Genomic DNA, 12,218 nt, shown 5'->3' on the forward strand with positions numbered 1-12,218 from the left:
TCCCCAAATTCTGGAATCACAGGTGTGAGCCACCATGCCTGGCCTCTTGTTCTTTCTTATTTCTTCTCTTTCAGATGATGCTTATGTTTGTAATTGTCCCATAATTCTTGGTTAGTCTGTTATACTTTTTAGATTATTTTTCCTCTTTGTATTTTATTTCAGAAGACCTTCTTTTCCTCCTATCTTCAAGCTCATTGATTCTCTCCTCAGTTCTGTCCAGTCTACAGATGAGGCCATCTTAAATCTTCTCCATTTCTATTACAGTGTTGGTATTGTTTTGTTTTTTTAGTTTCTAGCATTTCCTTTTGATTCTTTGTTAGAGCAGTCTTCTCTCTGTTTACATTCATTGTCTGTTCTTGAATGTTGTCTACTTTTTCCGTTAGATCCTTTAACATATTAATCCTAGTTATTTTAAATTCCCTCTTTAACAATTTTAAAAATCTGTGTCATATCTGAGTCTAGTTCTGATGCTTGCTTTGTCTCTTCAGACTTTGTTTTTTTCTTGCTTCTAGTATGCTTTACATTTTTTTGTTGAAACCCAGACATGCTGTATTTGGTAACTGAGGTAACTTAGCCTTTGGTGTGATCATTTATGTTAATGTGGCTAGGAGTGAGGGTTGTGCTTAATATTTGCTATATTGCATGTGCTAAAGGATTTAGTTTCTCCTAGTTTCATTTTCTTTCTTTTTGTTATTGGGTTTCCCAAAGAACTTCTTCTTAGTTAGAGTCTGTATCTTGTAGCTCTTTCAGTGGTAAGCCCTGTTGATGAAGTTCTAAGTATTTGGGCGTGTAGTTTTCTATAATCTTATGATTAAATCTCAGTTTTCTTAGTGGATCTGAGTCCTTTGGCAGAGACCTCAGATTGGTATATCAGTCATTCTTTTCCTTCCCCTTATGTGAAACAAGAAGGGATGATGGAGCTGAGCTTTTCAATTGATGTTTTTCCAGGTCAGAGAAGGCTCTGGCAAAGTATTTCTCTTGAGAGCAATTTTTCATTATAAATACTATGGACTTATTTCAAAATCATTAATTTCCGCTGTGATATTTTAAAACAATTACTTTTTCCCTTCCTCTCCCTAAAGCATGAGGGAAAGTAATTTTTCTCCAGTCTTCACTATGAGAACCTAGTAGGGCTACATTTAACTATTAATACCAGTTACTTGCTCAAGTGTTTTTTTCTAGGTAAGCTGATCTCAGCTGTGATTCTCTATGTTTGCTTGTCTCTTCGATTTTGTGGGTAGTAGTTTACTCTGTGAACTCCATTTGCTGATTAACCTAAGAAAAGTTATTGATTAGCTTGTTTAGCTTTGTCTTGATGTGTGGATTAAAGTGATGACTTCCATGCCCTTTATATGTTGGAGTGAGTTGAAACTATAAGTCAAAAAATTTTACCATTATTTTTTATCTAGCAAGTCATCCTTGAAAATTCTTCCAAAATTTCAACTACCCCAGGAAAAACTTCCATGTCATTTTCTTCCCATTTTAATTTAGTTTGCCTACTTCTTTGGTCTTCCAGACCTACTTTTCCTATTGTTATCACTCTCCTCTGAAATATTAGAATTGTTTCTTGGGTTCCACCTAGTTAAAAGTCCTTAATGTCAGAGAAATATGTGGCATTTGTGTTTGTATTTACAGTGATTAGCACAATATCTAGTACGTAGGACACAATTTTCTTACTCAAAGGTAATAAATATTATGATGATTAGGATACATAACCTCAAGAAGTTACATGTTTTAGTGGGAGCAACAGGAGCATTCATAGAAATTTTCTAGAAAATGTAAAAAGTGCCATAATGGTGAAAACAGAATAACTGCTCAGTATGCACGTGCAAAGGTAGTCAACAGAGGGTGAAATCGTATATTTTCCAGAGGAGAACAGAGCTGAGTGTGAAATAAGGGTTTACTGTGTGCCAAACAAAGCAAGGAAAGGTCACAGCGCCATCAATCTTTCAGGGCAGAGAAGACATCTTGAGTACTGACAGGACAGTAGTATGAAGACTCACCGATCCACAATGCTGGAACATTGTGAGTGAGGCTGGCGAAGCTAAGAAGAGTGCTAACCAGCACCACCTTTCTTGATGAAACGGAAGGAAATGGCATCTTCTATGAGAAAGAAGGTTGAACAAAGTGGGGCACTTGACGAGAACCACAAAATCGGAAAGAAATGGTGGAGAATAATTACCTTTGACAAGTGAAATAAGGAATATTCATTTAAAATAATGAGGGACAACTTAAAAGGAACAGAGAAGTGCTTTCTGTACAAGCCAATATGAAAGATGGTCTATCTGTAGGTAAGAGATAGACGTACGGGACACTCATATGTGTGGGAAACTCTGCACCCTACAAGAGAAATGGAGCCTGGAGCCACAATTAACATCATAAAATGACATAAGCGATAAAACCTATGATGATAGATTTCCACGACAATATTTAGCCTTGACACTGGCATCCACTTAGTCCTACTTTGTTGCAGATAAGGAAAGAAATAATGATGAATTTTGTGGCTGAATCTACGTAACACTAAATACTTTTTATTTTAACTCCATTAAAACAGTTCTGACTTATCATGTAAGCTATTCAACAGCCTCCTGCATGGTCCTCCAGGTGCTTGTCTCATTTTGTTCCAGCACATTCTACCTATTACTATCAGATGAATTACCCCAACCAGTCCCCCAGTGAACTCATTCCTCTGAGGCATACACTAAATGTTTCATTGTTGCTTGATCTAACTGCTAATGTTCTTATTGCAGGAAAATTAAATGAATTCTGCTTACTTGATGCAAAATTATAATATTCAACAAATACGAAGTAGTTGACTGACTAAAAGAAACCACCATAGGACTGGGCTTAGAAGCTTTAGGAAATAGGCCTATTTGGAGATCTAGATATGAAACATATGAGGATATTTCTTGTGGAATTTATCACCTCCAACAGCTTTGCATACTTTGGAGAGCTTAAATTTCTAGAGAGAGAATCTGGTTCATCTAATATATGTCCACTTGGCCTTGGAAACAAAGTTGCTTCTATTTATATTCCAATAAAGTTGTATTCAAAGAAAAATCAGAATTTGTTACCAGAAGAAGGGCGCAGGACACTGAGTAGAAGCAAACAAACTAAAACAAGTACAAAACAACCGGAACTCAGATGTGTTTTGAACATAGTCCAAACATTTTAGATATTAGCCAGACTTTCCTTTTTTCTGGCATCTGCATACTGTTTTATTGACATATAATATTCTAACATGTTATTATGTAAACAAAGTTAGAAACTCTATAACAGAGAATGGTCCATTAATTTTACTAATTGCCTTCATTTTTATTTTCACATCTTTGGTCTCCCATCTGAGGTCAAATGAAACAGCGTTTTTGCAGTCTTGCTGTCCTGGATCATAGTACCCAGATGCTTTTCCTATAGCTAAGGTACTTGTGAAAACCCCAGGTGGACATGTACGTCTTTCTCAGGTGATGTAGGCTTGAAAAAGCCAGTCTGTTTTTTAAAGGGAAACACAGAAAAAGAAGAGATTTATCAATAGTTCCTGAATTTGTTAATTCAATTTACACTTGGGTAGTTAATAAATCATTACACTTCAGTGACAAAGCACCAGGCATTGAGCTGAGTGTTGGAGCCATAGTGCGAGGAAAAAAACTCTGAGAATCCTGGTACTTATAGAGCTTATAAGTTAATGACATTGAAAAATATTTAAAATAATAAATATACTGTATAATTAATTATCCTAAGCCCAATAAAAAAATGAAAATATAAATACTTATACTCCAACACCAGAATATTAAATAACTTAAGATCAATTATTTAAAAATATTTTCAGCATTTGGACAGATCCTTACACGACTACACTTATTGATACAGTGATAATTTTGGTAGTGCTTCTGATTCCATTATTTTTTTCAAAGAACTAAAGATAAGCAAATAAAATATGGCCCTTCTGTCAATGAGTTCATACTGTAATTGGAAATCACTACAAAAAATTGATAACTATAATAACATGTTTTACTACATGTATACATTGTAAGGTCAATATATATATATTAAGATTAATGAGTTAATGGCTGTATACAGTTATTTCTTACTTTGGCATAAAGTATATGATACATACTATACATTGCAGTAAATATGCATGTGCTTGAGATAGATTACAACATGAAAAAATGAAAGAAAGCTTGAATTTGGAGTTTAATTAGGTTATTAAATTATCACCCCCAGGTGATTTAAAGCTAATATAAAATATCAATATTTCAAGCATTGGTGATATTCTATACTGATTAAACATAGATTAATCAACTAACTGTTGTATTGCCCTCAGCATTCAAATTTCAAATCTTAAATAATATTTGTCTCTTTAAAGTGGAGAAACAATGTAGCAGAGGTGTTAAGAATAGGAACTTTGGAGCCAGATTAGAGAGATTCAGTGTTTTTGTCATTCCCACAGGTTGTATATCTTTGGATAAATTAGTTAAGTTCTTTGTACTTCTGTTTGTTCATCAGAAAATTGAAAGTAACAAGAGTATCTTCTTTGTAAGATTGTTATAATAGTTAAATAAGGTGTTATTTGTTGATCATATATCTTAGATTAAATCCTAACATAAAAGTATTTTTTCTCACTAAAGTGAACAATTTTGGTCGACAAAAAAAGAAAACCGAAAGTTTCCATAAAGGTGTATGTCTTCCAGTCTTTTTCTTTTAATATGTTTTGGAAGAAATCTTTTCAATGCATAATAAATTACTTATCATAGGTATGTTTTTTGTTTTGTTTTGTTTTGTTTTGTTTTTTGCCTTCTCCTAATATATAGGGTTCTTTCTTTCTTTCTTTTTTTTTTTTTTTTTTTTTGATGGAGTCTCACTCTGTCACCCAGGCTGGAGTGCAATGACTCAATCTCGGATCACTGCAACCTCCACCTCCCGGGTTCAAGCAATTCTCCTGCCTCAGCCTCCCAAGTAGCTAGGGACTACATTAGTCATTAGTCCCAAGTAGTTAAGACTACAGGCATGAACCACCATGCCCGGCTAATTTTTTGTATTTTTAGTGGAGACAAGGTTTCACCATGTTAGCCAGGCTGGTCTCGAACTCCTGACCTCAAGTGATCCACCCACCTCGGCCTCTCAAAGTGCTGGAATTACAGGTGTGAACCACCGTGCCCAGCTAATACATGATTTTGATTATTTAAAGCATCATTAAATCACAGTGTCCCAAGATTATCCCAATGGAACATAATTTTCCCCTCTTAATTTTGATGTCAGTTTCTATTGATGTAAAAGTACACATTATGTGCTAATGTTTTATAAAAAAACTATTCAACCTCAAAAACCATTTTTAGATAAATCACCCAAGACAAATATGGTTTCTGAATTCAGGTCATCCCAATTGAGGAACAGAGTGACTGATTTTTAAATATATATTTAATCATTGTTTTAATTATGCAATGTAGTCTTATTTTGCAATCTGACATGTGATAAAGGCCATTTGCAGATTTAAATTTTTATACTAGCCAAGAAGCCTCAGTTTTAAACATTGGGCTGGGTATAACTATTTTAAACATGTTAAATGAAAAACATAATTTTTCAATTTCTACAAATTATTAAAGTGCTTCTTAGCAACACTCTACATAGACCTATGAAGCTAAATCCCAATAATATAGTGCATGCATAATATTGATATTCATAAGAATAAAGAGGCTATTAAAAGCATATAAGAATGATTAGTACAAGGCAACATTGCACAAAACACCCCCTCTTTCAGCATCTTTCTTTATGTTGAGTTTTTTTGAGAATCTGACATTTTAAAATATGGTTACAATATAAACATAAGACATTATTCACCATAGGATGAAACGAATTGGCTTTAACAGATGTAGCTGTGTGAGCTGCACAGTACATACATGATTAAGTTTTTCTTCTTCAGTTCTTCAAGTTGGATGCAGGAAATGTACAATAGAAAGCCATCGCTAAAAGCATAAGAGTTCAATTTTAAGGACATTTAATTGAGGCTTAGAATGAGCCTTTCTATTTTACAAATACATTTTATTATTTTAATATCCATATTTATCTTCCATCCTGTCATAGACTGAGAAAGTTAATTGAAGAAATGCATCCTTACTTTTTCAAACTAACTTCAAGGACAAATACCACACAGATGGCTGATTTACAACAGTGAAGATAATGATAATGAATTTTGTTATTAGATTTCCACAATTACATAGCATCTGTTTTTTCAACAAAGTGCTTTGTTAAAGTCATCCCAAAACCAGTCTATATGTGTATGCATTTTGATGCATACTGCATGAGGCTATCATTACTGTTACAAATTTTTCCACTCTTCCTTTCAAGTTATCTGTCTTTATAGAAGTTACAGAAGTGTAAGATTTCATTTAATAAAAAATAGCTCTAAGGTTAAATCACATATAAGATATAATAGAAAGCTATTCAAGCCCTCCCCAACTTGGCCAAATAAAATCTGCTTTTATCTTAAGGCATTCTTCTCTAAATTGTAAACAATATAAACAGATTTAATCATTTAGATGGCTTAAAGCTAATGTATTTATTTGCAATTTATAGCATGGTGTTTTAAAGATTTAGCAATTAGATGGAGGTTTTCTGTTCTCTTTCAAAACTGACATTTAAAATGATTATTTGATACAAGTCCATATCAATGCAACTGAAAATCTTTTGGGTGCCTTCTGTGTGCAGGGCTCTGTGTAAATATGAATATAATTTGGCCTCTAAGTCTAATGTAGAGACACCTAAATGGCCTCCAGCCTGTTAGGAAGAGTGATGGGATATTGCTCAAGGGTTAGAGTGGGTATAGAAAAACTAGTTAAATTGGCCTATGTAGTTTCTCAGAAAAAATAAAATAAAATAAAGTCACAATATGTATGCCTTCTCTTTTTTTAAGCAATTGGTCTAAATAATAAAGTGAGGTCATGCAGTATAAAACATGGACATTTTCAGGAACACTGTGTGGATGACCATTGCTAAATCAATTATAGTTTACTCCACATCCATCACTGAGACAGCCAAATAAATGGCTGGGCTATATTACAGTCTGCTAATTTTCCACATAAAACTTCAGTTGGGCAACTAAAATTTCTCTGTCACAGAATTTCTATGCTGTGCTTTAAATCATGTTTTGCTGCATTTTCTGTTGTTCCTTAATTATGTGTCCAGCTTAGGATTTCACACATTGTGGGTGGCTCAGAAAATTTGACTGAATATCTTCTTCAGTAATTCATATTATTTATCATTGCTAAGACCACTGTATAATACCAGATACCTTCATCGAAGCAGAGGAAGAATTCTTTCTGATTTAAAATTGCCTACTAGGTCAACAATAAGCTTGCTGCCCCTAAGAATCATTCAGATTCTGCCATCGCCATTCAGTTACATATTTATGTATAAAGAAATAAGAATAATTTGAAAGTCATGTACTTAAATAGTAACCTCAGAAATCATGGTTTCAATGAAGACAGGACACACAGTTATGGAAACCATTACCCCTGTGCATATGTGTGTCTGTTCATGCACGTATACATGTAAGTGCACATGCAGAATGCTGCCAGGCACTGTGCTATGTGCTTCACACATGACACATTATTTGATTCTCTCAACCACTCTGTGGGGTAGGTGCTATAGGCATCCTCATTTTATAGGTAAGAAAACTAAGATGTAGAAAAAAATTATTTTCCCAAGGTCATAGAGCCAGTAATTAACCTAGCTGGGAATTGAAGCACGTCTGTTTTGTGACAAAGCCAGGAAGTCCAGTGGAAAGACCTGTAAATGGCCTGCCCAGAAATAAGTGATGGTGATCTATTTTGTTAGTTTCCTCTCCTGTAAAAGAGGAGAATTGGACCCAAAGAGATCTGAAGGCCTATCAAATCCCATATTTTATGATCATTATTCTTTTCAAGGGGAGTGCAATAATATCATGTCTTTTCTGAATCTCTCCTAGCCTTCCAGCTTATGTCCCACTGATTCATTGATTTAAAACCAGTGGAAAAGTTCCCGTATGACACTTTGTTAAATTTAGGAAGTAGCTATCCTCTCATGATTAAAGCCAAAGTTGGTAAGGATTTAAATTATTAAGCAATTTAATTTTTTTGAAAGATAAAATACTTATATAAAAAATTTAAAGTGAGAATACCTTTATTTGTGGGATTGTATACTCTTTAAAAGATAAAGCTATATCCTATTGAAGTATGTTTCTTTTCCCAATGCTTTGCAGATAATAGATGTTTAATAAATGTTTGTTGAAAAACATTAACATGACAAAGTAATTTTTAAGCACCAGTTTACATACAGTGCTGTGGTTAAAGATGGATTTCTGGAGGCCGGGTACTGTGGCTCACACCTGTAATCCCAGCACTTTGGGAGGCTGACGTGGGTGGATCACAAGGTCAGGAGTTCGAGACCAGCCTGACCAACATGGTGAAACCCTGTCTCCACTAAAATACAAAAATTAGCTGGGCATGGTGGCATGCTCCTGTAATCCCAGTTATTTGGGAGGCTGAGGCAGGAGAATCGCTAGAACCCAGGAGGCAGAGGTTGCAGTGAGCTGAGATCACGTCATTGCACTCCAGCCTGGGCAATAGAGCGAAACTCCATCTCAAAAAAAAAAAAAAAAAGAAAGAAAGAAAGAAAAAAGAAAAAAGATAGATTTCTATCTAATGTAAATAACTTCTGATACTTCACAATTTAAGCTCTGTCTCTCATCATTTATTTTGTTTGTTTAAGAATTAATTTATTAAGAGTGATGAAAGGTAAATGAAAGTTGTCTTGCTTGTAATCCTTGATATAAGGCTAACATTTTAGGAACAAGCACACATAAATGTGTAACAATCTGTCAATCTGGTTTTTTTTTTTTTTAAGGCTCTAGTCCAGTAATCACAAGACTAGGTAGGGATTTAGAAGTCAAAAGGGGAGTAGAGAGAGAGCTGTGAATTTCTTAGGGATTAAATAGGACCTTGAAAATGGTCAGGAAATTAGATTCTAGATAACTTTATTGATTGAATTTGTACAGTAGAAAATTCATTTTGGAGGAATCTTAAAGACAGGCATTATTGTGCAATTTTGTGGAGCCTGTGAGTGATAGACATGAAAGGACACTTAGAGACCCTGAGAAGTGAGTCACATCCTTAAAGTGCCAGTTATTTAGCAGCAGAAAAAAGACGAAAAGAATTCAAACACCCTTATTTCCAGCTCAATGCCCTGCACTCACAGATTAATTCATTCACTCACGTATTCAAAAGTTATTTTACTGTGCACATACCACTTTCTAAGCACTTTGGTAGACGCTAGAGACACATGAATGAACTAAGCAAACATGGCTTGCTTCTGCTGTTGTACAGTTTGCAAACTTTTGGGTTCTCTTCAGTAATTGACTATCATTAAATTACAAAATTTAGTTTGGGAATACTTGTTTTGATGATGAAGGAGATGTAGATGAAAATTAAAATGATTCATTTCTATATATTTTCACAAATTGATGATTATGTTGAGGAATGAGTATTTACAGAGCAATTTCATTTTTCTCTTACTTATTTTTTAGATTGATGAATGATAAACAGATTCCCATGAAGTTTCTGAAAATCTAGTGATGGGAGCAGAGAAGCATCTTGGAGAAATGGGCACAGTGTTGTAAGGGAGTGATTTGTAAGTTTTACCACAAAATGGAAAATCTTGAGTTATGAGTCAGGAATAAGATTCAATCACCAATCCTTAACTGAAAATTTTCTTCCTCCATTACCAAACCTTGTAGTTTCAAGAGAGTGGTTTTTTTCTTAAAGTGAATCTTAGTAATGCTATAAGCTGTTAAAAAAAAAAAAAAAAAACTAACAAGATGGACGTTAATACCCATTACCAATTATTTTAACATCTGTGGTTCTTCCAGCTCTACCCAGACCAGATGTTTAGACTCCTTCTTATTTATAATGAAGATAGCTAATAAATTATGTCTCTCAATAATGTTTAAAGTGTTAGTGCTCTTCCTAAATATGATTTAGTTTCAAAATAGGAGTAAATGTAAAAACAAAAAACAATAACCGAAAAATCAAAAAGAAAACACTGCTAAACTACAAATGGCAAGAACCTGCTAGTTATAGTAAGGGATGAATTTGTGGAGCAGGGTAAGTTTAAAATCGTACGATTTGTGGATAAAGTTGGCCTTTTGTATCAAAATGTATTTCTATGTGCTAGAGACTTCTTTTGCCTACTTCCTTACACTGTAGTGTACACAAGTATAAAAAAGGTACTCTCTTCAGACTGTTAATAATATGAGTTGTGTGATATAATAATTATTTAATGGACAGACAACAAATGAAGAGAAAAAATAGCAGCTATTTGGCATCATGTTTAATGAGAATTTTGACGTTAAAAAATTCTGGATACTATTTGCATTTAAGGTATTACATGATTTTTAAAACAAAATATTAGCCTCTGATAAAATCTGTTAAAATTGAAGTTAGGCTGGCTTTGGCAAATTGATATTTGTTGGATAATTGATAAATGCTTTGCTCATTAACTGGTCTTTATTTAACTAAAGGCAGTACTTTTCTAATATAAACATATCAGGAAAAGATGTATTATTTAATCCTTTTGGGTTATTTTCTTCCTTCTGGGTCTTTTCTTATATTTTCTTTCTTCCATGTTCCCCTCTGTTTAATTTAACCCTGGTTAACCCTGATTACACAAGCCCTAACAACTGGGAAAAAATATGGCCAATATGAAAAGTACTCAGAGGCAGAAATAATTAAAGGCGTGCATTACAAATAAAATCAAAAGGAATTAAGTTTATTTTTAGCTCAGACAACTGGAGGCTGAAAGTGGATTAAAAGTACTATTCAATTAAGTGGTGTGTGTGTGTGTGTGTGTGTGTGTGTGTGTGTGTGTATTTAGGAGGGGTTGTTCATGATTACTCAATCTACAGAACAAGAAAGTGAAGACAGACTATTACTAGAGCAAATGTTACTAGTAGTATTCTACTAGTATAGAAGTATTCTAGAAAAGAAGTATTCTATTCTTTGGGGGATTTGAGAACGTCTTCCATTTCTAAGTTCTGCCGAATGTCATATTTTTTATGAGAATATGTTGGAGACTAATGAGAGCAACCAATAAGGAGAGCAAATGAAAGTTAACAGAAGACAGAATCAAGCAGGTTTTACCAGAGTCTGTAGCTGACGGAGAGATGTTAATGCATTGAAATCATTGAGAATATTATATAGATAAGTTAAGAGCAACCACGGGACTTCTATGTCAAGATACCCCATGTATAAGCTGGTAAGCACACTGCTTAATAACTGTCTGGTTTTGTACACAGTCCACAAAAATCTTGATTATTGACTTACTTACATTTTTCTTACCCTAATACACTATTTTACACACATGCCTCAAAATTGTTATTTTTATCTGTGCCCTGATTGGTTACACATACATAGAGTTTCTCTCAATATTTAACTGCCTTTCTACTTCATCCATCCTCCAGTCACCTGCTCCGAGGTTACCAAGCCGGAATGCAGCAAGAGCGTCTGCAGCTGCTACAATTGGTAGAAGTGGGTTAGGCAGATGGTTGCTGAACAATGACCCACCAAGGACTACAGTTGTAGAAGGGAGAGGGGAGACAGGTATCATATTTCCTGCCTGAGATGTATAGTGAGTGGTAGTAATTGCAGTGAATCCAGCTCACTGTCTCAACAGCCTCTCACCTGCACCGTCTCCTCCCCTGTCTTATAACTGGACCAGCAGTTAAACAGCTGTATAGCCTTGTCTCCCTGTCTCATTTTCCCCTGAGCTCCATCAGCAAGAGTAGCAACAGCAGCTGGAGAAGCGGCAGCCAGAGATAGGCAGGGCTGGTGCTTGCAGGCGCACAAATCGCCTCCTCCTCAACACACACACACACACACACACACACACACACACACACACACACACACACACTGCACAGACTTCCAATATCAACGCGTCTTGACATAAATCAAGGACTAAGAGAGACTAAAGAAGAGCGTTAGTCATGGACAACAGGTATTTCATCTCTGACAAATTGTTTCCTTCAGCTGCTTACTGGTTTGGATGATAAAATAATCATTTGTGATAGCTAGCTTGAGTGGGAGACTGGAGGACTGGGGGTGGACGCGATAGAGGAGCGGGGATGAAGTGGGAGGAGTGAGAGGTGGGGAAGGGGGACGCCAAAGATGACTTTCAGGCTCCGGAAACCT

General features: G+C 35.0%; 1 protein-coding gene across 6 annotated transcripts in view; it reads left to right on the forward strand.

The window, feature by feature from the left end:
- Positions 1-11,486: 11,486 nt before the first annotated feature.
- DGKB (diacylglycerol kinase beta) overlaps positions 11,487-12,218 on the forward strand; it is a 738,724-nt gene continuing 737,992 nt past the window's right edge. For all 6 annotated transcript variants that reach the window (XM_054495969.1, XM_054495971.1, XM_054495977.1 and 3 more), the window contains exon 1: positions 11,487-12,024. The gene's annotated coding sequence lies outside the window, so the exon portion shown is untranslated. The remainder of the gene's footprint in view (positions 12,025-12,218) is intronic.

The sequence above is a fragment of the Pongo pygmaeus genome, chromosome 6 (assembly GCF_028885625.2).
Source record: "Pongo pygmaeus isolate AG05252 chromosome 6, NHGRI_mPonPyg2-v2.0_pri, whole genome shotgun sequence".
NCBI lineage: Eukaryota > Metazoa > Chordata > Mammalia > Primates > Hominidae > Pongo > Pongo pygmaeus.